Source organism: Mandrillus leucophaeus, unplaced genomic scaffold, assembly GCF_000951045.1.
Source record: "Mandrillus leucophaeus isolate KB7577 unplaced genomic scaffold, Mleu.le_1.0 Scaffold50, whole genome shotgun sequence".
Lineage (NCBI taxonomy): Eukaryota > Metazoa > Chordata > Mammalia > Primates > Cercopithecidae > Mandrillus > Mandrillus leucophaeus.
Window position 1 is genome coordinate 7,354,151 of NW_012105365.1, and position 25,872 is coordinate 7,380,022.

A 25,872-nucleotide genomic window follows, 5' to 3' on the forward strand; every position below is an offset into this window, starting at 1 on the left:
TGCACTCATGTCCATCAGGATGATTGGCCTATAGTTTTCTTTCTTCATTGTATCTTTGCCAGGTTTTAGTATCAGGATGATGTTGACTTCACAGAATGAATTAGGAAGGAGTCCCTCCTCCTAAATTTTTTGGAATGGTTTCTGTAGAATCAGTACCATGTCTTCTTTGTATGTCTGGCAGAATTCAGCTGTGAATCCATCTGGCCAAGAACTTTTTTTTTAGTTGGTAGGGTGTTTATACTTATTCAATTTTAGAATGTGAAATTGGTCTGTTCAGGGTTTCTATTTTTCCCTGATTTAACCATGGGGAATTCTGTGCTTCCAAGAATTTATCCATTTCATCTGCATTTTCTATTTTGTATGTGTAAAGGTGTTCATAGTAGACTTTGAGGATCTTTTATATTTTTGTGTGGTCAGTGGTAATGTGTTCTTTGTCATTTCGGATTGTGCTTATTTTAATATTTTCTCTTTTTCTGTTTGTAAATGTATATATCAGTGTACATCCTTTCAGAGGATGTACACTGATATGCAAGATAAAATATATAAAAGATAAAATATCTTGATGTACAAGATAAAAATCTTTGTTTATTCTTTCAAAGTACCAATTTTTGGTTTTGTCGATTCTTTGTATGGATTTTTGGGTCTGATTTCATTCAGTTTTGTGTTTATTTCAGTTATTTCTTTTTTTCTGGTAGTTTTTTTTTTTTTTCTTCCTGTTTTTCTAGTTCCTCTGGGATTGATGTTAGATTGTTAACCTGAGATCTTTCTAACTTTTTAGGTAGATATAAAATGCTATAAACTTTCCTCTTAACAATGCTTTTGTTGCAACCCAGGTATTTTAGTGTATTGTGTCTCCATTTTCATTTATTTCAAATAACTTTTTGATTTCTGACTTATTATTCTTATTTACTCAAACATCATTGAAAAGCAAGTTGATTAATGTCATATAATTCTGTGATTTGAGGAGATCATCTGCTGTTTAGTTTTAAAGTTGTTTCTCTGTGGCCCAAGGGTATGACAGGCATAATTTTGATTTTTTGGACTGTACTAAGACTTGCTTTATAGTCAAGCAAATGGTTGAATCAATCATGGAGTATGTTCCATTTGTAGAGAAGAAAAATATATATTCTGTCATTGGTCATTGTAGTTTTTTGATAGATATCTATTAGGCCTAATTGGTCAAGTGTCGAGTTTAAGTCCAGAATTGTTTTTTCAGTTTTCTGCCTAGATTATCTGTCTTATGCTGACATTGGGGTTTCAAAGTTCCTCACTATTATTGTTTGTCTGTCAAAGTATTTCCATAGATCTAACAGTACTTGTTTTTTTTTTTTCTTGTTTTTTTTTTAAATAGTTCATTTTTTATTATACTTTAAGTTCTGGGATACATGTACAAAATGTGCATGTTTGTTACATAGGTATACATGTGCCATGGTGGCTTGCTGCACCCATTAACCCATCATCTACGTTAGGTATTTCTCCTAATACTATTCCTCCCTTAGCCGCCAACCCCAGATAGGCCCTAGGGTGCAATGTTCCCTTCTCTGTGTCCATGTGTTCTCCTTGTTCAACTCCCACTTATGAGTGAGAACTTGTGGTAATAGGTTTTCTGTTCCTGTGTTAGTTTGCTGAAAATGATGGCTTCCAGCTTCATCCATGTTCATGCAAGGGACATGAACTCATTCTTTTTCATGGCTGCATAGTATTCCATGGTGTATATGCACCACATTTTCTTTATCCAGTCTGTTCCTGATGGGCATTTGGATTAGTTCCAAGTCTTTGGTATTGTAAATAGTGCGGCAATACACATACATGTGCATGTGTCTTTATCATAGAATGATTTATAATCCTTTGGGTATATGCCCAGTAATGGGATTGCTGCATCAAATGGTATTCCTGATTCTAGATCCTTGAGGAATCACCAGACTGTCTTCCATAATGGTCGAACTAATTTACACTCCCACCAACAGTGTAAAAGCATTCCTATTTCTCCACATCCTCCCCAGCATCTGTTGTTTCCTGACTTTGTAGTAATAGCCATTTAACTGGAGTGAGATGGTATTTCATTGTGTTTTTGATATACATTTCTCTAATGACCAGTGATGATGAGCTTTTTTTTTCATGCATTCATTATTGAATGCGTAAATGTCTTCTTCAGAGAAGTGTCTGTTCATATACTTTGCCTGCTTTTTGATGGGGTTGTTTGTTTTTCTTTTGTAAATTTGTTTAAGTTTCTTGTAGATTTTGGATATTAGCCCTTTTTCAGATGGATAGATTGCAAAAATTGTCTCTCATTCTGTAGGTTGCCTGTTCACTCCAATGATAGTTTCTTTTACTGTGCAGAAACACTTTAATTAGATCCCATTTTTTAATTTTGGCTCTGCCCCAAATCAACAGGATATAAATTCTTCTGAGCACCACATAGCCACTTATTCTAAACTTGACCACATAATTTGAAGTAAAACAGTCCTCAGTAAATGCAAAAGAATGTAAATTATAACAAACAGTCTCTCAGACTACAGTGCAATCAAACTAGAACTCAGGGTTAAGCAATTCACTCAAAACCATACAACTATACAGAAACTGAACAACCTGCTCAAGAATGACTACTGGGTAAATAATGAAATTCAGGCAGAAAAAAATAAGTTATTTGAAACCAATGAGAACAAAGACATAACATACCAGAATCTCTTTGACACAGCTAAAGCAGTGTTTAGAGGGAAATTTATAGCACTAAATGTCCACAGGAGAAAGCAGGAAAGATCTAAAATCGACACCCTAACATTGCAATTAAAAGAACTAGAGAAGCAAGAGCAAACAAACACAAAAGCTATCAGAACACAAGAAATAACTAAAATCAGAACAGAACTAAAGGAGATAAAGAAACAAGAAACCCTTAAAAAAAATCAGTGAATCCAAGAGCTGGTTTTTTGAAAAGATTAACAAAATAGATAGTACTTTTTTAAAGAATCTGGGTGCTCCAATTTGGGGTGCATATATATTTAGTTGAATTGAACACTTTATCATTATTTGACATAATTCTTTGTTCTTTTTTACTTTTGATTTAAAGTTTTCTTTTACCTAAGTATAGTCACCTCTGCTTTTTTGTTTGTTTCCCATTTTCGTGATAAATTTTTCTTCAATCCTTTACTTAGAGCCTATGAGTTTCATTATGTGTGAGATGGGTCTCTTGAATACAGCAGATTGATGGGTCTTTTTATTTATTTATTTATTTATTTGTATTTAACTTGCCACTCTATGCCTTTAAGTGGGGCATTTAGATCACTTTTATTCAAAGTTAATATTGTTATGAGAATATTTGATTCCATCATGTAGTTGTTAGCTGTTTACTTTGTAATTTCCATTGCGTGGCTGCTTTACAGGGTCTGTGGGCTATGTGCTTCAGTTTGTTTTTGTGGCAGTGGGTATCATTTCATTTGAATGTTTAAAACTTCCTTAAGGATCTTAGGTAAGGCTGGTCTAATGGTAACAAATTATCTCAGTAATTTGGAATTTATTTCTCCTTTGCTTATAAATCTTATTTTGGTCATTTGAAATTACTGGTTGGAATTTCTTTGCTTCAAGAATGCTGAAAATAGGCCCATGATCTCTCCTGGCTTATAATGTTTCTTGTGAGAAGTCTGCTGTAGGCCTGACGAGATTCCCTTTGGATATGATCCTAAATTTTATCTAGCTGCCTTTAAGATTTTTTCTTTATTGTTGACCTTGGACAGTCTGGTGACTATATGCCTTTGTGATGTTTGTTTATATACTATCTTGCAGGTGTTCTCTGGATTTCTAGTCTCTGGATTTCTAGTCTCTGGATGTTGACCACCTTAACAAGATTAGAGAAATTTTATTAAATTATTTCCTCAAATATGTTTTTTTAATTTTCTTTTTCTTTTTCTCTCTCAAGAATGTTGATAATTTGTAGGTTTGGTTGCTCTACATAATCTCATATTTGTCAAAGACTTTGTTTACTTTTTTAAATTATTTTTTCTTTATTCTTGTATGACCAGGTTAACTCAAAAATCTGTCTTGAAGGTCTCAAATTATTTCTTCTGCATAGTCCAGTCTATTAACAAAGCTTTCAATTGTATTTTGAAGTTCCTTAAGTAAGCTTGCAATTTCAGAAGCTCTGAATAATTTCTTTTTAAGATATTTATCTGTTACTTCATTTAATGCTTTAGAAGTTTACTTGTGTTGACTTTCAATTTTGTCTTGTGTCTCCTTGAGTTTCCTCGCAAATCATGCTTTGAATTCTTTCTCTGTCATTTCCGAATTTCTGTTTTGGTTAGAAACCATTGCTGGAGAGCTAGTGTGATCCTTTTGTGGTGTCACAACATTTAGATTTTTCATGGTGCCAGAAGTTTTGCACTGGTTCCTTGTCAGCTGGAAATGCTGGCACTTCTGATTTGTTAAATTGTTTTTGTGTGGGTATATATATATTTTTCCTTTTTCTCCCTTTTCCTGTAGTATTAATTTTTTTCTTTCTCTTTCCCTCTTCCCCACTCCCTAGAGGGTAAAACTCTAGAGAATGCTAAGTGGAGTATTTGGGTTTTGCTTCTATAGCCCTATGTAATTCTTTTAGCAGATTTTATATTGGCCTGTGCAGTTCAATGCATGAGCCAATAAAAAACATGTACAGGTAAGAGCTGGCTGCATCTTATATGATTGAGTGTATGCTTGATCCCTGCTTATTGGAATAAGCTCTCTGTTGTCTCAGAGAATGGGTTTATTCATATAATGCACAGTGGTCTGAGCCACCTGCCCATCAGGCCATGATGGATAGAGCCAGACCTGGCAGGTCCTCCTAAAGGTCCCCCAGGGCAGGCACAAATACCTGTACAGAAGGAGAAGCCAGTGGGTGGCCACCAGGCACCCAGAAGTATGTCTATGCATGGAGCTGGGAAACCACTTTGGGCTCAAGTTCTCTGCAAGAGGATGAGGATATACTAAATTTCTAATCCTGGAGAGTGGGCATTCCAGATGTCTGGAGATCTCCCTGTGCACGGAGCAGAGAGGGACCTACTGCACCCAGATGTCTACACAGGACTAGTGGGGCAACTCAGGCTCTTAAACCAGGCAAGCAGGTTTTCTGAATGTCTGGAGATCCTCCTGGGTGTGGAACAGATACGGCCTTGCTATACCACAATCTATGTTCAGGAAGGGAGGAGTGGCTTAGACTGCTGAACCAGATGAGAGGGTGCTCTGAATGTCTGGAGATCTGCCAGGGTATTAAGCAGAGAAGGCCTTCTGCATCAGGATTTCTGCATGGGAAGGTTGGGACAGGTCAGCTTGCTGAATCAAGTGAGTGGGTGCTCCAAATGCTTGAATATCTACCTGGGTGTGGAGTGAAGGTTCCCCTGCAGCAAGATCTTTTCACAGGAGTGGAGGTGACTTAGGTTGGTGAACCACAAAAGTAGGTATTCTGAATGCATGGAGATCTGCCTGGGCATGTAGCAGGGAGCCCACTCCCCCGCTGCACCGTGCCCTGCACCAGGATCTCTTCACAGGGACAGCTCAGGCTGCTAATCCAAGTGAGCTTGTACTCTGAATACCTGGAGATCTGCCTGGGTGTGGAGTGGAGAGGGTCTCACTGCATCACGATTTATTTCCAGGAAGCGTGAGGTTCGGTTTTGCTGTTCTTAAACCTATAAAAAATGAGTAGTGCATTACAATGTCTTACTGCAGTCTTAATTCTCAGGTCCCATCCATTAAGGCCTCCCTAGCCAAAATTCAGTATTACTGAAATTAATAACTTTATCAAATTAGCAGCTGGTAAATATCTTTATATTGTACATTTGACGAATATGTTCTGTTTGGTGCTGATTTCAGCAGTCTCTCAGCTGCCGTCTGCCTTCACCTTTGAAGGGATTACAATATCTCCTAGCCTACTCATGGGATATCTCAACAGATTTGTCTTTGCATGTCATCTTTGCAGGTAAGATCTTAACTGCATCCCACTTTCTCCAGGAACACAGGTATGACACTTCCTTCTGAGTAGATTTGTTGGACATACATTTTGTGGAAATATGAGTACATCTTTTTGTCTAAATTAAAATCAACAGACATTCCTGTTAGTATCCTCAAAGGCTTCTTCACTGTGGAAGCTTTAATAGTGTCCCCTCATGCCTCATGGTGTCTCTGAACCAGCTATGATGGGCATAAATTGCCCATGGGTTTCCAATACTGGAAACTTTTCTTCTCAGACATCCACCATTAGAGTGGCAATTTCTGGCCACATATTGGAATCTGTTGGAAATTGAAGCTCTTGAAAACCCTAAGCCTGTGGCCCTGCATACCATCCTGCACATTATGACCTGGATCATGGCAACAACATCCAACAAGTTCAGCATGGCTAGTGAGTAATCCTTGGTACAGGATGTACCTCAACCTGAGCCCTATAGCATATTCCTCTTGCAGGAGGGAATGGCCTCATCTGTCTTCAGTTCTTTGCCAGATGTCATGTTGCTGGATGTCTAGCTCCTTGGCTACCTGTAAATTAAGTGAGATTAACTGAGTGAATAGCTGTGGGATCGCATAGACTGAACATACGGCATTGAAACCATTGTAAGTGGTGAAGCTCAGTAGAATGTTGCTGCTTTCCATAGTTAATGAATAATTCCTTAATAATGGGCAGGACAATTGGCCACGCTTCAGAAAGTCATTTTATCACTGAATGCCCTAGTCAACAAATGACCCTATCTGCACATTTTTTACAAACACTTGGGGCATTTCCTGATCTGTTCTCTTCAGGATAAAGAGTTCTGAGATATTTCACCTCACAGAAATCCAAACTAAATCAAGTCCTTGTGTATCTTCACATATCCTAAGACAACAACATAAAGCCTCATCAGGGTGTTTTCCATTCCCTTCAAAGTTCCAGACATTACTAATGCGTACATCTCACATCTCAGAATACCCAATAACGGCTCTTAGAAAAGACATTCAATGGAACTTTCATCTCCACTATAGGCCTCAGACAGACGGTTTAATTGAGAGGCCTAATGGGCTCCTCAGAGAACTATATTTAAGCTGTGAAATGACAAATAGACTTATAAATGGGTCCATATCATGCCCCAGACTTTCATCTATCTTAATTGAAGGCCCACTGGCCTACTTTACACCTTATACAATTTTTAAAATCCTACCTTTCGCCCATTCCTATATATAATGGGGGGTAGGTTTCATCTCCGTATATATGGAGACTCTTTATTTATGAGTTCCCTCAATAATGTCTGCTCTTTCCTTTATAAATTTTCAGTTATAACGCTGGCTCATAAGGCCTGGAAGTCATATGGACAGCACATACTCTCCTGAGACCCATTAGCCATAGATTGTCTCACAGGCCAGATACCTGCTGCTGTAGTATGGGACCCAATTGAACTTGAATTGCCACCACCCTAAATACTTTCCTCAATATTTGTGTTATAAGGGGTGGATAATTAATCTGGATTCTCCTTCTCATCCCTCCATAAAATTAAAATTAGTGGTCCAGGGCCAATCCTACAGACAGTGTAGACTACACAGAAGGAAGACAGAAAACTCAACTTAGTAATTTAAAATTATCTTCAGAGATAATAATGAAATTTACACCATATTTCATACAGATTAAACCAGACAAACCCTCCTTGGTAATAACATACCAGAGGAAAAGCAACATCAAGCAGCAAAACCCTGTCAAATCTAACTGCACACCCTTCTGCAGGCTATTAGTCTGGTTACTCTCAGTTTGGGTACTTTCATTGGTTTGTGATACACAGACTTAAACTTTCCAAGTCATTGTTTTAACCAAGCATGGCAAATATTGAATTTGACTAATGAAACCCAAAGGCCTCACCAGCTTGTCCTTCACCAAAAAAACCCGACAACTGATGTGGAAGGAAGAAAAAGTAATTTCTTAAAAACAAAAACAAGCAAACAAACAAAAAACACTAATAAGAGAAAAGCATAAACATTTATTTAATATGCCTTATGTTACATGAAAGTCCTCAGAAAATGAATGCTCAGAAAAATGAGGTCAACTCTGTACATATTATGCTAAGTCTGAAGAAGAAGTAGATATTTGTGGTGAAAGGTAATTGGACAAAAAGGGGTCTGAGGTAATGGTAACCAATTGGGGAGGAAATTCATCAAGACCTGGTGTTCAGATTCTTCTCTGTGTCTTTGCATCTTCAGGATTAAGGATATCTTTCTCCTCTCTGGGTAGAAGGAAGAGCCCTCTGGAATGAGAGTATTATAATCTATTTTGAGGGAAAGATAAGCTGGGTTTTATGGCCTGCTTCAGGATAGCTAGGGGTATTCTTTCTAGTTTTTAGGGCCTACTTCTGCTCTTTCATCAAATGCCAAGGTACCAGATTTTACAGTAGCATTTTCCAAACTCTGTCTAATGCAATGGATCCATAGTAATCGGTGAAATTGGAGGGCCTGCCTACAAGCTAATGTTGCAGCTCTACTCATAGCCACAGGTATTTTAATTGGCAAGCAACTTCACACTATATTAACCACATGAACCAAAATCAGGCCATATGATTTAAAACATATTTGTTTCAAAACCCTCTCCTCATCCATCTGGGAAAAACATGGAGAGTTGGGGGCCTTTAGATTCAGTCACCAATAATTGGCGCTTTAATTGTACCAGACAGGTTTTGGCACTGTGCTCCAGTTACTAACATATCTGAGATGTTGGCATCACCTGTACCCAAAGGCCCCTTGACTTAAAAGATATTTTCAAGTCAAGCTCCCAGGCCAAAATTTTCCTTCAAATTTCACAGGTGGTTCAGACTTGTTATACTATAGAACCACAAAAACATGATCCACAAGGCCTGAGTGATTATCTACTTGAGAAAGATACCCTAATTCCACAGCCTAGATAACATCTTCTAGGCCAGGAGCTTGCTGCCAGAGAAGATGACATCCTGTACACTGAGAACACTGCCTCAGCAATTCCCGTGGACTGCGTCTCCTAAGACGCAGACAAATTGGAGACGGGGCATTTATTGCTTTTCTTCCTCTGCTATTTCAGATTCTATTATATTCTCTGAGTCCACTGTTTCCTCAGTCCATAATCCTTGCACTCTTCCAATACATGCATTCCTATGCCGTCAAACCTAAAGGGAAATCTTGTAGCCGTTACTACTATCTGTGCCATTCTAAAAGTTGATCAAGATTACTGCTTTCTCCAGGAGGTAACTGCCTCATATCAGTCCACTCCTCGGCCCCATGAAGGGAGAATTTCCCAAGCCACAGCTCCTTCTCTTAAACCCCATTCCAGCTTTCCACCATGACCCCGCATACTACATCTCAGACCAGGAGCACCACAACTGTCCCTTTCACTTTGATTATTCCGAACTTTGCATGTACCTTACTGAATATGAGTTCATGCCCTTTACAACATAACTACTGGACTTGTTGCCTTGACTCAGGAATACACCAAGATATTATTGGCGTACAAATTAATTCATACTTCTAACATACTTTATAACAGCACAAAGATACTCTTAGACACCTCAGATATTTCAGATTTGTTTTCCTAGGTACTATTCTATACATGGGAAACTTCCTTTAAGGGAAACCTATAAAGATGCCTTGTACTTTTACTTATTTTCTTCCTTTTTACTGTCATCATAAAATATTTTCTACAGAGTTGGGGGTAATGTGTGGAATATCTACTGGGAGATTCTACTATTTAGACCATTCTGATACCCCAAATAATTTATGTTAAAACTGATCTCAAGACACAAAGGGGTCAATTGTAACATAGTTTGGTTTTTGTTTTAAATGCTGTCTACCCAGTTTTGAGGCCTTCACTAGAGACTGACAGTTTATTTTCTTGAGCAGCGAAGTCCACACCTCCAATACTTCTTTTTTTAGAATTCTCAGACTCCATGACCATATAAACCTACCTTAATTGCCTGGGGCACAGGCACCAGCTAGCTGGGACAGCACCTATGCTCAGAGCCCATGAAGTTAGTCAAATTAACCAGTCCCCAGAGAGCTCCTGACATCTAGCTAGTGGCACCCCACTTTCCCCACATAAATTACTCTCCAAACTTCAGCTTGCTACTCCCCTGGCCCAGGTACAACTCCCTGTCTGGCTCTGTGTGTCAGCCTTCTCTTGTTTGGAGATATAAATAACAAAGAACTCTGTCTTTATTCTACCTGAATGTAATTGTGTTCTGCCATCAAAAGAATCCATAAATCTTATAAAACAATTGTATACACCTCAAGTCTCCTAATATCTTAATACTATGCTATCCCATTAGGCCTTCTTTGTTTAAAGAGTGAAAATCAATTAATAAAAGGTGAACTGGAAACACTGAAAAATGAATGCTTTTATTTCTCACGCAGTTATTATTCTTGTCACAAAAATTATGCTTTCAGATTTCTTCAGTAAGAGCAGATTACATATTTTTGCATGCTTACTGCAAAGAGTATCAGTGGTATCTGGATTTTCATAAGAATAAAGATGTAGTACCTGAAAAAGAAAATTATGTTTCAGAAATCTTTCTCTTATAACCATTTATAGATTATATATTTTTCTATACTCTTTCTACTCTAGCCATTAAATTATAGATTTAGCCTAGAGAAAATTATTTAACTGAAATTGCCACCCAATTAATAATATAACAAATTATAAAAGATTATAGGAGTCCATATATCAGAATTTAACTTATAGATATTAGTAAAGTACATAAAAATTAGTATTTATTTTATTTCTAATTATTTGTTTGAAAATTACACACAATAATGGACAAAATTACTATATTTATATATACACAATATATATGTATGTGAGAATGAAATAGAATAAGCAAGAGAGAAAATATATAAGATGAAAAATGCAAAGCTACAGAATTATGTCGTCATTATTTAAAATCTTAAACATTCTGGTAAATTAAACTTTTAAAAATGTTAAATTCAGCACTTAAAATGGGGTTTGCATCTATTTTTAGAGAGATGAAATAAAACAGTGCAAACTCAGGAAAAAAAAAATCTGAGTTTCTAGAGATACATCATTAAAACACTGCCAAGCCCTGAAAATTTTAGAGCTTTGGAGGGGATCAGTGTTCTGTGTAGTGGAGTTTTAATAGATACCAGTGAAGCATTCTGGCAGAATGACAATTCCTTTGGAGTAGTGGGTAAATAGCTCTCCACTTGCAGTAACATTAATATTTGTAAACTCCTGTCTTTCAGAGTTAGACAGATGCCTCTTTGTTTAAATTTGACAATAATAAACCAAAATTGGAATACAAAGATGTGGATTTTAACATGTACTCCGTAACTTACTGGAAACTTAAAAAAAAAAAAAAAAAAAAAGAAAAGGAAAGAAAGAAAAGTCTTTGACCAATACAGAATGTGTTTAAAAGCAACATTGGAGAGTTTAGAGGGAACGTTTAACAGAAGAAAACGGAAAGAAGGCATCAACTATTGTGTTTATATCTTATCTTAAGGTTATATACAAAAGTGATTTTTCTTATGTCAATACAATTTATCTTATTACATCAGTATTTTATTAATTTTTTTCTTGGAAAATCTCTTCTACTTCATTAGCCGCATATGACAGATATTTACTAATAATACATAACTTTGAGTAAATGGATTTTATTTATATAGAAGTGATCCAATCCAGGAGTAAGCAAACTACAGCCAGGTACCATATCTGGCTTGCAGCTTGTTCTTGTAAATAAAGTTTTATTGAAACACAGTCACAGCCATTCATTTACAAATTATCTATGGCTGCCCTCACACTTCAACAACAGAGCTGAATACTTGAGTTCTTGATGCAGAGACTATTTGATCTGTAAATACTAAAATGTTTGTTCCCCAGTCCTTCTTCTTCAAGGTAAGTTGTTCATAAAGAGGGTACTTCTTTGAAAACGATCAAATTAGTCTAAAAGTTATCTGTGTCATTGATACATATTACCTTGCCTGAAAGATACTATTAAATAAGATTATTGTGGTTGAATGCTTTCAATTGACATTTTTTATCCCCCAAATTATCATTCCAATAAGCGTTGAAAAATAAATTTATATATTTCTAGTTCACTTGAATTGCTTAAACTAAATAATCTGGAGATGAGTGTTTGAAGCACTCTGTATTAATAGCTTAATAATAAAATTGATGCCAAATATAGAACAGTCAGAACAGAGAGTTTCCATTTCAGAAATTTAAGATTGTATCTGAGACTAGGAATTCGAACCACTCCTGGAAACTGAAGAAAAATACTAATATTCAGCTGGATACACTCCTTTCTTGTTAATACAGTGCAAAATAATCTCTTCTATAAATAACAATACCTGGAATACTTTTTCCATATAGATATGTATTAGGAAATAATGAAGGCTAAAACCTTAACCAACTGTACTTTAAAAATTACTCCTAGGAAATAAAATAACAGGAAATATCTAAATTTAGGAGCACATACTTGGAAAAACCACTATGTGATATACAATTATTTATATCTCTCTGAAATTTAAAGTTGCTTTAGAAAATACATTCCATCTCATTCCAGAGATTTTATATTGAAGTACCTCTCATAATTGCAAGAACTGTACAACAACTTGTATTTGTAACAAACATGTTCAATAGTATTCCAAACCTCTTTGATTCAATGCCTGAACGCTGTTAAGTATATTACTAGATCTTTGTACTTATAATGTTTTTTTTTAACATGGTAGAATTTTGCTAAATCAAAACTTCTTTTTAAATGAATATTAATAATGATAAACAATATTTTACTAAGTTTATGAGGCTATATATAAAGTGGTCTCGCTAGTCAAGTCCAATTAGGTGTTCTCTGGTAAAATGCTTCTGTAAGATTGTGTATCATCCTTTTAGAGAGCTGCAATTGCACAAGCGTCTTCAAGGCTCAGAGAAATTTAGCCTCCTTATCTCCATCCTTTTAAAAAATTTTCAGCTAATTGCCCTTGGAAACTTTAAATCATTCCGGTCTAGCGGTATAACCTTGTAGATACAAATAAATTTCAGTTATATTACTGAAATGATTATTGTTATCGAAATGATGAAAACTGTAGGAATTGTAACTCTGCTTATGATTGCTAGATTTCTCTAGTGAATTTTCTTCATTTCTTTTTCTGAAGACTACTGTACAGTTTTCCTTTTTCTCAAGTCTCCAAATTTCTCTTCTTTCCTCCATCCTATTTTAGCTTCTAATCTCATCTTTCAATTCATTAAGACAACAAAAGGATGGAAATATCATTATCTTCCCACCAACAATTCTATAAGCCAACTTTCTCCAGCACTGAAATATTTATCTTCCCTCTTGTTTCCCTTTATATTGGTCCATAGAACTCATTCATTCATTTTTATCTCTCCAGAACACTCTAACTTATAACAATAACACAATTTACTCTCCTATTTTCCTACCAATATACATGTATTTTTTATTATAATTACCTGTGTACGTCTAATGAAGCTGACAAGAGTCTCTTTAATGTACATTCCCACATAAATTTGGGCACCTTCAACTTCCCTTGATATTGACAAAATAATCTGAAAGTGATTGGGTATAACTATGTTTCCACCAGCAGGGAATGTAATCCTTGTGAGACTTTATATTATGGTGTTTTAATTTTTGGCAAATTTCAAAATATAAAATGGTATTTTATGGTTGTTATAATTTGTATTTCCTTATTTACCAGTGAGATTAAATGGTTTTATATCTATATGCCTATAGCTCTTTTTTTTCAGCATATTACAAATTGCAAAACTTTCTACCAACAAACTCCTATCAAGTCAAAAATATATTCCCTAATCTATGACCTAGACTATGGCCTGCAGCCCAATCTCAGTTGTTCACTTGATAGGATCAGGATCATGCCCTGTGGTTGCTGTCTAAACATATCATGCACCATCACACTCATTCTCCCAGCACATTCTCTGATAGTGTAACCCTTCATGGGCTCCAGCATTGCTCTTCCAGTCTCCTGGACTACTTTGCACCTTTTCCTCTCTCTTCAAATTGCCAACAACTTTCTCCAACCCTGGGTCTCACTAATGATCTTGTTTATTGTATCCCAGATGGGAAGGAAGAAAATCTACAAAACCACTTGTGTCTATATTTGTACATAAGATCTTCCTTCCTGAACTTATGGATGAAATGTCACTTCTTGTATTGAAGACTAATTCCTCCACAGGTTTGCTCGATCCAATTCATTAAACTTCTCAAGGCTTTGTTCCCTAAAATATCCATCTTGTTTCCCCTATATAATCAGTTTTTCACTCTCTGCTGTATAATTCCCATCATGGTACGATCCATGTTTTAAAAACTTTGACTCATTCTCTAGTTGCCACCCTATTATTCTACTTCTCTTTAGTGCAACACTCTTTGAAGCAATTATTACTTCTCCTTTTATCTGTTTCCTCAACTTAATTATTTCTTTATTTCAACAACATCATTGAAACTTGTCCTATTGAGATTACTAATAATCACATCTTGCCAAGTTCTCAGTCCTCACCTTTTTGATTTCTTAGCAACTGTTAACTCAACTGCATCTATCTTGAAATCCTTTCTTTATTTGGCCTTACATTCCTACATCACTTTATTTATCTTTGTAGCTGACTCCTGCTTTTTTCCATAAATCTAAATTATCAAGCACCTCAAGGATATCATTGGCCCTTTCTTCTCTAATTTTTTCTCTCCCTACAGAATCTCATTTTGTCTGATGGCCTTGGTTAACATCTCTCCATTTTTTACTTCCAAATGTTTGTCTGCAGGCTGAACTTCTTTCTTGATCAGGAACCTCTGTATCCAATTGTCTAATTCATGCTTTCATTTGGCGTTATAACAGGCATGTCAAACTATGTCCAAAACCGAACTGCCCTCTCCCTGCATATCATCCCAATCTGCATTTCCTCCCCATCTCACTGAAAAGAATCACTATTCACACATGTGTTAGGGCCAAAGGCCTGGAAGTCATTCTTGATTCTTTTTTCTCCTTATATCTTATACCCAAATGGTAATCATTTAAACTCTTAATTTTGCAAAGTCTAAAGGTAGGTACTTTTCTCTGTCTTCAAAATTGACAACAGTGATTGGCATGCCACAGGTGCTATCAAATAGCTGTTGAATGATTAATGAATGCAGCAGCAAAATTTATTTTTATGTAAAATATGTAAATCTTTTCTTAAACCATAGATGAGAAGCTTTCAGAAAAACGCAATTTAGCATTGCTTTCATATGCATATGTAAAAACGCTTTAGAAATAGTCAATCAAAATTATAATTATTTATGTTTTAAATTGATATTCCATTGGCATAACTGTTATACTCTTTACTTTTTCAGGTGTGTTATTTTTGGCTTTCCTTCCTGGGTGGATTTCCTGATATTTTATGCTATTTCCACATCTTTCAATCTAAATGTATAATTTTTTTAAATTAATCATTCATGGAGAAAAGATAGTCTCTAGTGACATTTAAGGGTATCAAGCAAAAGAAAAAGACACATACAATTATCCAAGATAGATTTATAGTACTTCTGACAGCACAGGTTAAACAAATAGTTAACAAATTCAAAACAGAGCAATTCAAATCCTTCATTAGAAGTATTCATTTCTATGTATGTCTGGTGAAGAAACATTATAGTAATAGTTAATTATTTTGATTTGGACTATGAACTATTCTAAATCATAGTAAGGAGTGAAAGAACACTATGTTTCCTTATAGGAATAAAAAACATACTTTGATGGGTCATAATATTTTTCAAATACTGACTCTTGATCCTTTTTACCTATAACATGCCTAGGTAGTGCAGTTGATATTTGTTGTTTTTATCTTCCTGGCATCCTGTTCTTTGCATCTTTTTGCTCTAAGGAGGACAGCTCTTTCTTTCACTTGGTAGGGTCTATAACCACCTGGCTTCACTTCCTGAATTTTATGGTGCATATGAAAGAAAAAGCTTCAGTGACTTTGTCTTCCAAAGATTGATATAAATCTTGGGAATGGGATGCTATGCACTTTTCTCTGGCATTGCTAGTTGTTAAATACAATCCAAACTATATCTGATGATGGCCAGGAGACAAACTTCTTGAGCCTGAAACCATTAGAAAGTAAAATTTAGCAGAGACAGAGCATAAAAAGAGGCAGGCTATCTGATATTTGATTATTTTGTTGAGTTCCTGGATCCAGCTAAACCTAAATGACCCTAGATTTTTATGTTTCTGAACCAACATATTCTACTATTGATTGAGTTTTTGTGACTTGTAACCAAAAGGTATTCTTGTAAATACAACCAATGATAGAGCTTTTAAGTAAATATTTACATAATTGTTTTTACTAATTTATAATTAAAATGTGTCAATATGCTTTTCAGAGTACTCAAGTACTACCACAAGGAAAATATTAGCAGTTAGAGCATTTGAATTTTACTTGGAACGATCAAATAACAATTCGTGTCAAAACATTAACTAAAAGTGCGTAACTTAAATAGAATCTGACATTGTGGACCTATTGTCTAGGAACTGCAGGATTATATAATTGATTGAATTATTGAATACATGTGATTTGCCTTATCCTTCTGTTACTGTTGGTGCTTAATTTTATTTGTGAGTCCCTTTCTCCAAGTTAAATTTCTTTTTTGCTCTTTATACTCTCTTTGTGTTATTTTATCTGTGTTTATGATTTCGCCCCAACTCATATGCTGATGATTTCCAAAATTTACCCTGATTTTGAGATTTCTGTATTCAACTGCCACTGGATATCTTTTATTATAATAAAAGCATAATATTATCCCATTATTTCTTAGTCTCATGTGAAATCATAACTATCATCATGAGTAAATACCGAGAGAGAGGAAATACAAGGAAGTAACAGCTTCCAAACCTATTAGTATATAAAATGATGTACACTAGGGGTTAGGAACCCCTACTATGTGCTTTTCTAATAACCTAAATAGCAACTCAGAGGAGATGGGGCATATAAATTAACTCTTCTCCCCTTGGTCCCTTACTGATCTAGTTATGCCAGGTAATTAAATTCAACATTAATAGAATAGGCCTTGGGTGGTATGCTTAACTCATTTCCCATCTCCTAGTCTTGTAGGATCCATTTAAATTAGTAGCCCTACATTTAAATTTTGGGAGTCATGATTGATTTGTCCATTTCCTTAAGTCCTGCTAACTATTCAAAAAATTTCTCACCTGGATATTTCTCCAGTCATTTCTTTTGTTCATTCCTAGTTCTGTTATGCTGCTCATATTTTGCCTGAAAACTGCAGCAACATACCATTTATCAAATAACACTTAATCACTGATGCCTTCACTGAATGTTCTCTGGGGTGAATTAGAAACCCCTGTTCTGTGGTTTTCTAGTAACATGTAGTAATTGATATCATTGCATCAAGTACATATTAATGTAATTTTATTTTAGTTTTATGCCTATTTTTCTAGAATAGGAGCAATTTGATATATTATCTTTTTTCAATGTGGAAGAGGTGGAGGGATATTGAGTCCCTTCAAAATATGACAGAGAACATTAATCCTGTTTCATTTCTTTTTTTTATTTAAAAATATCATTGCTAATTACCTAAAAAAGGGAAATTTAGGAAACTTATCTAAGTTATCAGTTGATTTTTTGTGCATTTGGCATTGTTTGTAGGGTTAATAATTTGCTTCACGACCTTCAGCCTTTTATAAATGATGGCAAAATCCTGTTATTCCTCTCATTCTGTGCTTTTGTAACATGTTCAAAGTAATGTTTACTCCTCTGGATGATGAGATCTGTAATAAACCTAACAGCAATTCTTTTAGAGCCTTATCTATCTTCAAATTTCAGAATTTGGGTGCAAGGTGAGACATTTCCTTTGACTGGAACATTTTTCTGCAAGAATCTTGTTGTCACAATTTTGCTCTGCTCCAATACAGCATCTTCAGAAAGACATTCTCAGACTGTAATTGCAAAATAGTTGCCACTTTCTGTAAATCACTCTGTGCCCTGCCCTTCCACCTTCTGTAAATGCCTGCCGTTTTACCTCCTGTAAATCATTGTGTCTTTTTATGCTGTTTTATTTTCCTCAACATACTAACAATTAACTGATATCACTTAATTTTATATTTGTTTATTTTTTATTGCCTTTATCACTCCTAAAATATAAACTCTTGAAGTCATAGACTTCGTCTTATACACTCTTTTATTGCCAGAGTGTAGAATACAACTTGGAATATAGTAGGCCTACCATATATATTTTTAAAATAAAGAACTGGTACATAAAATCATATTACTTTCCTGTCCCCTTCTATGTTGTTCATGAATATGTATTGTTTAGCCATTGAAGTTATTCACCTCCCCCCACAATTTTAACTATATTATTGGCTTCATTCTTTTCCCATTTAGTAAAAATATAATACAAACAATCATTTTGCCTTTTCCCCTTCCGTTTTGCTTTCCTTGCTATTATTTGAAACTTCAAGCACCTTTGGTGGTTTACTTCTTCCGTAGTTCATTAACTAAGTATTCTTCCTTTACTAATTTATCTTATTTTTGATATATGTAATTTTGATATGTTATATTAAATTATTTATTTTCTTGTTTTATTTCTTAGGATTTCAGATGATGTGAAATAATATTACTTTTTTAGGTCTAAGAATATCACGATACATAATATTCTAATACAATATTACATTTGCATTAAGAGAACTGTGCACTCCTAGGCTCATCTCTTAAGATTAGCCTTAAGGGAAAAAAGTTAAAAAGAATACTAACTTCCTATCTTAAATTATACTTTCTAAGAATGACAACTAAAAATAGTGGCTGTGAATGACACCAACAATTTATTCATCTCTATACAAATGGAAACTGTGCAGTGACAAGAATTGAGCAGGCTACTTTCAAGTTCTTAGATAGCCACAATAAAGACAACGAACTGGAAAACGGTAGTTACAAATATAACACAGTTTATACGGCATGGACATTTTATATCAACCCTGGAGGTTAGCTATGCCCCGGGACGCTCAGAATAAATAATTCATTTTCCATGCAACATGATTCTGACCAATGACCTATGAGTAGAAGTGCCTTGTGGAATATCCAGGAAGTGTCTTAAAGGAGAAATATGTTACTACCATGTTTTTTCTTACTTCAGGCATTTACTTGGATAGCTGCCTTGGAAAATGTTGTAGAAACTGTATATTGTGATCAACAGATCAGCAAAGGAGAAAGAGCTGGCATCCCTGATAATATGGGGCTTCAGACCAGTGTTAGACTGCTTACAATTAATTTGGAATGTTATAAACTTTTCTGTTGTTTAAGCCACACTTATTTTGGATTTTCTGTTAATTACAGATTAATTTATCTTCCAAAGCAGAAGTCAGTTGGCAGAGTTGAAGTTTTGTTTCAGGTTAGTTATACTGATGAACAATGTGTCATTGAAGGAATAAAATAAATGGGAAATAATGAGTATCATAGGAATCTCTTGTCTCAAAAATTAGGCTAAGACATTTTGTTGAGGTTTACATTAGGAGCTTTCTCATTCCATGTACTCAAACCTTTTCCCGATTGCACGGTTAGAGAAGGCTTTGCATTAGACAACTTAGCATTGCACAGAGATGAAAATGGAAGGGGAGGAAGAATGTAAAAGAAAGTCAAAGTGATTGTAATTTCCCCTTCTTGTTTAGAAATTTACACCATTCTTCATCTGAGTGAATTTTAAATATTTCTTAAACAATATTACTTTGAGCAAAGGAGATGATCTAAGTTTTGTGGAGCCCGAAGCCTAAAAAATGTTTTTATCCTCTTTAAGATAAAACAATGATAAAATTATAAATACAACATTGGGTGTTAAAGAGAAAAAGAGAAAAAAAATGCCACAAACATACAAATATTTAACAACTATAAAGCTTATAAAGGTCACCTTTATCATCTTAGTAGAAGAGAATGATCATAATCGATTATAGCTGATTATAAACTATCTTTAATTTTAAAATTTAAATATTTATTTCAACTTATATTTTTATTGAATCATGAGATACTTATGGTGGTCCTTATTTTGAGGTGTATTCTGAGTTGTATAGTCTCTTTATGAATGCATTTTTTATCAAACTGCCATTTAAAAATTTTAAAAATATGTTCTTATTTCATTACTGTTTATTAAACAGATTGTCAAAAATCCAAGAGCTTATTTAATACTTCTTTCTGAAATTTATATATCCTTAATTAATTACCTCGCATGGTATCATATGAAAAACAAATTTTACAAATACTCTATGTTATCTTTCATCTTTATCACTTTTATGTCAAATTCCATTAATATTTATCTAAATTTTTGTTATTTAATAAATTTTAAAATAACAAGAGAAGGCAACCTACAATAATAACGTGACTAAAAAATTTAAATTTTTTTTTAAAGTGACTGAGTTCATAAAGTTAAGCTAGAGTCATTAAGGCCTTCACAGAATCATCTATTTTGGTAAGATAATCTAAAAACACAATAATATGTGACGTATGAAACCTATAATATAGTTATAAACTCATTCTCACTTTTTAGAATCTGAGTTCAAAAGATTATCCATATATTAAAGTTTAGAATAATTTATTTTATTTTATATTTATATTGGTTAAAATAAATAGTAGTCATTTTATTAAACTACTTAAATATTAAATATTTTCTTAATTTTACAAATAAGTAACTGTGACAAAAATATAATAACAGTCAGGTCAAAAATAGCACTGCAGCATTGCGACGAATATTTAACCAGTGAGTAAATTTTAAGTATAAATTCCATAAGAACATAACAAAAACATTGTTCATTTACCATTAAAAAAAGCATTTCCCTCACCAAATCTTAAATTATGGTCTCACTTCAAAATCTAATAATGAAGTGCATTATAAAAACACTAGGTCCTCCATGGTTCTCTTTATAAACACCTAGATAAACATTAAAAGATTGATTCTAATCTGAACAGGGAAGTGTTACTGTGAAATGAAACTGAACATGTTGATAATTTCATTAAATTCTAATAATATAATTAACTTAAATTCGGAAAATTCAAAAGGCTGGTTATCCCAGGAGAATTTCTTCTTCTTTTTTTTTAAATCCGACCTTTCACCTCTGTTTTACCATTTTGAATCCAAACCAGATTAAAAGTGACCGAAAATTGTTAACACATGATGTTGCTTGATGTTTTATAGGAAATTGGTTGGTGGTCTCAATTCCACGGACAGGTATTCACATCATAAAAAAGACCATTAGGGTTTGTAGCAATTTATCTCCTTACATTTAGGCTTAAATGAAACAAAAACATTATTTCAAAACAACAACAACAACAAATTTTCTCAAGGACAAAAATTGTTCAGATGCTGAAAAAAAATATATTTCAAAATAAAACTCTTGAAATATATGTAAATGTAAATAAATGTAAATGATGTCTAAATCACTATAGAAACTCTAAGATTAATAGTGTAATTTCTTTGATAAATAATCTATTCATTTCAAAGAAAGTAAAATATTTTGAATTTTTGTGATAATTCTGTTGTGTGTGTGTACATGTGTATAGATTCCCCAAGAAATGTATTTAAATTTTCTCAAGTTAACCACCAAAGAATTAAACATAATATCATCTCATACATCCCTAAATCCAAGTACAAGTTCTACACAAATTAAGCTTGAAAGAGTTATTTTATAGTATATATCCACTTGATAAAGAAGTTTTACATTTAGTAAACTTTGTTTCTATAAATGAATGTAGTCCTGAAATTCAAGTATAAAATATACTTGAATAAGAATTTAATTTAAGCCAATTCAATTAAACTAAAACAAGAGAATTGGAAAATCTCAGATTGGAAACATCCTTTGCTGCTTCCTCATGCAACCTCGCTTCTTTCCCATCTGATACATGCATTTCTTTCTTTAACTCATAGTCATATTTTCTCGACTAAAATATTTTTAAGGATGGAGAAATTGTGTTTCATAAAACATTAAATTTCATTTTGAAGTTGCTTCAATGAAGATTCTTCAGTGTATTACATTGAAAATATATGCCTCTATCATATCTATCAGGAAGTCCTAGTTTTGCCTTCTGTGGTGACATGTAAAACCTATATACCTCTTTTCCCTAAAGCAATGTTTTTCATACTTGCATTTCAAACATAGCTACTTCCTGTGACTACATAGTTGACAATGGAGAGCATCAATATAAACTCTGGCTTGTCACCTTCCCCAACTCTGTGTTCTTATGACCATCACATGCTGACTTCACAATGCTGTGAGAAAGAGGACAATGGTTTTATGAAAAAGAAAGAAATAGTTAAGCACATGTTGCAGAAATACTAGTTTGAAAATACTGTCACAGATTTTTAAGGGGGCAGGCCTTGGGCAAAGAGTTTGTTACAAAACCTCAGCAGTTTTGCTTGGGGGTGGATATAAGTAATGCACAAATTACATGACTAGTTGGGTTTTGCAGGATCACGGAGGGATAGGAAATTAAACTCACTCAAAGATATATGGTTTATCATGCTGGTATGATGTAGCACAATCAGCCACAGGAGGGAGGACATGTGGCCCATTTTCATGGAGACAGCTCTTCTTTTCAGACTTCTAATACTCAGGGGAGAGGTAGAGCCTGTTTTCAAGATGAAACAGAAAGTGGAGAGGTGTCAGAGAGTTGAATTGCAATTTAATGTATTCGAAACCTTTAGCAGTTGGAATAGATTCTAGGGTGAAATTCCATCTGAAATTTAATATACTGTGATGAAAACATGAAGTTAGCAAAAATAAATAAAAACTCAATACACTACCCATAGAACAACAATGAGTTCAGCAATTTTAGGTCAATTTGCAAAATGGTTTTACTGTAAAACATTTGAGTTGTGGCCATGAATTTCTAATGTGCTAATTAGAATGAGAACTTTTAAAATGCCATGGAGTCTTATTGAGGTTTTCTAAGAAATTCAGTGGGTTTTCAGAGATCATATTTGGAATCTTAGAAATAATGATAAGAACTTATAAACACAAATAAGGGAACAACAGACACTGGGATCTACTTGAGGGGGGAGGATGGGAGGAGGGAAAAGAGCAGAAAAGATAACTATTGGGTACTGAACTTAATACCTGGGTGATGTAATAATATGTGCAACAGCCCCCATGACATGTGTTTATGTATGTAACAAACCTTCATATGTAAACTTTCACATGTACCCCCAAACCTAAAATAAAAATTTTAAAACATATATGAAAAAAAGAAATAATGTGACAAACTTAAAAATTCAGGCACAGGAAGGTTGGGATTTTTCCACAAATACATAACTAGTAAGTAGAAAAGCTAGAAATCAAATCCAGAAAGGTGAGGTGGATCAGATCTGAAACATTTTATACCCATGGTTTTATGCCGGTCAGTCACAGATGCTCAAGGTTTTCACATAAAGCCTCATGGCCTCATGTCTGTCAGAAGGTTCTCACCCTGCTTTCCTTTGTAATAAATACCCTTAAAAAAGATCAAAGCATTTTTGGTACCAAACAACGTAATGTAATTGATGGTTTTCCTTATTGAACAAAAAGCCTATATCCACAAGGTCAAAGTTCTGCTCTTTAAGAAAGGCTAACACTTGGGACATATGTATCTGTACTGAGTGGGTCAGTTTATGAGCAAGTTACACACAACAGTAAACACAATTCTATTGAAAAACATTTTTTTTTCAGTAAGATGTAGGATTCATCCTACTGAAATCACTTGCATAAAACATCAACATATCGGGCAATTTACAGGTTATTTAAATTAATACAGGAGCCAGCAGCTATCTCTCATGAATGAAGTAAGTTTGGTAGGGATAAGAGGGAGAGGTGAGGAATCTGGCAAACTAACCATACCATATTAGAATCAATTTCAGTCCTGTGGAAATGGAAATATTATGTTTCCAGACCTTTCGTTTTGTTTTTTTTTTTTCAACATTAGTTGGAGATTCAGAATTTAGTTTTGTTTTTGTTTTGCATGAAGGGAGGTGGGTGGAAATATACTGCCTTTAAATTTTGTTGACAAATAAACCTTAAAAACATTTTATCAGCCCAACAGACTACTTTAAACTTCATTTCATCTGGGGTCTTTCAACTTTCAATCTCCATTACAGTAGTATCAAATATTTTTATCAACTGTTTTTGAGATGGAAAATAATGACAGTGAGAGAAAACTTACAATTTTTTTCTAAATAACTTAAATTTCATGGAAGATTGTTGAAAATCAATAAGAATCTACAATAAAGAGTTTCAGTGCAAAGCAAACTTAATCAGCAATGCTGTATATATATACCCAATATGTTTTAAACTAATGAAATTGAGAAATAGTGTTTGTAAATGCTTTATTTCTTCCCCTTTGATTAAAATACAGGAGCCCACCAATAGTAGCTCTTGTTCATAGCACAGTTACCTGGGGAACACATCTTTCAAGATCAAATGCAGGGCCACTTCACATACATCTGGGGACAAAGATCAGAAATCTATGCTTCCACACTTGTGATTAACTGCTATGTCTTGGATATTTCTTAGTGGGTTAAGACACAGAGTCAGAAAAATAAAACTAAATTATCTATCAGGAACAGAAGTCAGATTTCCAGTCTATGCTTGAAAACACAATGATATGTGTTATGCGGTAAAACAGATGCAGCAAAATGAAAGTGAGACAAAACCATGGTAGCTTGTGTCAGACTGTACAATGCAGATGAGACACAGTGGAGTTCAGAGGGAGGAGGAGGAGAAGAAATATTGGGCTCAGTCTCCGAGACTGAAAGAATTTATAGGCAGATCATCAAAAGACGAAGAGTATCTGGAAGGCTTGAATACCTGGCAAGATACAGTGGTGAATCCCCCACCAAGTCTGGTTCACATTAAGATGTGTGTTTCAGCTCACATACTTCCATCCCTGGCCTAACAGGACAAGCTGTGTCTATGATAGAGGGTAACACATGGCAATATTTTTATGCCTTCTCTTAATACTAAGTTCTAAGAAACAGACAACAACTACAAATCTACAAATAGAAATCTAGTTCAGAGGCCAGGGACTGCTTTCTGTCTCTTCACTCTTACTTTTCAGTCCACTATATCATCAGTAAATTTGGTCTTTAAAAACCTTTTAAAAAACAATATATCTCCTTTGTAGTAATCATGTTGAAAAAAGATATGGTGAGAGTCCAGTCTTGAACTGTTTTGTGTGTCTCGTTTATTACTATTTTGAGTAAAAATCTTACTTAAAGAACAATCTGGCAAAAATTCTAAATATGATGGCAAAGATAGTCTCATCATTTTTGAAGACATTTAGTGAGCATGTATTATGTGTCATAGGATTCTGAGATGAAGAAGCTACACGTAGTCCCAGACTTCTTCGATTTCGAGATAATGAGAGACAGACCTGAGGATAAGTGATCATAACAGTGTGAAAAGCACTATTAATGTACATATGAAACAAATGCTATGGGGGTTCTGAAGAGCAAGCTAATAATTACCCAGCAATTATAGAAAAAAATTTATACTTCAGGATTATATAAAATAACAATCCTTCAAAATTATATTACAAATTTCTCTTTACTCTGCCCATCATTCGTTATTTGCCTGATTCATTATTTGATATTAACTATACTGAATTTTGCTAAAAAGGCCATAACAAAATATCACAAACTGGGTGGCTTAAACAACTGAAATGGAATTGTCTCACAGTTCTTGAGACCAAAAGTCTGAGATCAAGGTTTTGACAGGGCTGTATTCCCTGTAAGGATATGGGAAGATCAGTTCCAACTCTTTTTCCTAGCTCCTGGTTTTTCATTGGCTTGTGACATTTTAATGCCAATATTCACATAGAATTCTCCCCGTGTGTGTATTTCTCTGTCCAAATATTTCCTTTTTATAAGGATACCCGTCATATAGTTTTGGGGC

The 25,872-nt window shown here is 34.4% G+C and overlaps 1 long non-coding RNA gene across 1 annotated transcript in view; it reads right to left on the minus strand.

Moving 5' to 3' along the window:
- Positions 1-10,310: 10,310 nt before the first annotated feature.
- LOC105550961 overlaps positions 10,311-25,872 on the minus strand; it is a 54,640-nt gene continuing 39,078 nt past the window's right edge. Inside the window, exons 3-4 of the long non-coding RNA XR_001007806.1 lie at positions 22,448-22,576; positions 10,311-10,477 (exon numbers count right to left, since the gene is read on the minus strand). This is a non-coding gene — a long non-coding RNA (uncharacterized LOC105550961). The remainder of the gene's footprint in view (positions 10,478-22,447; positions 22,577-25,872) is intronic.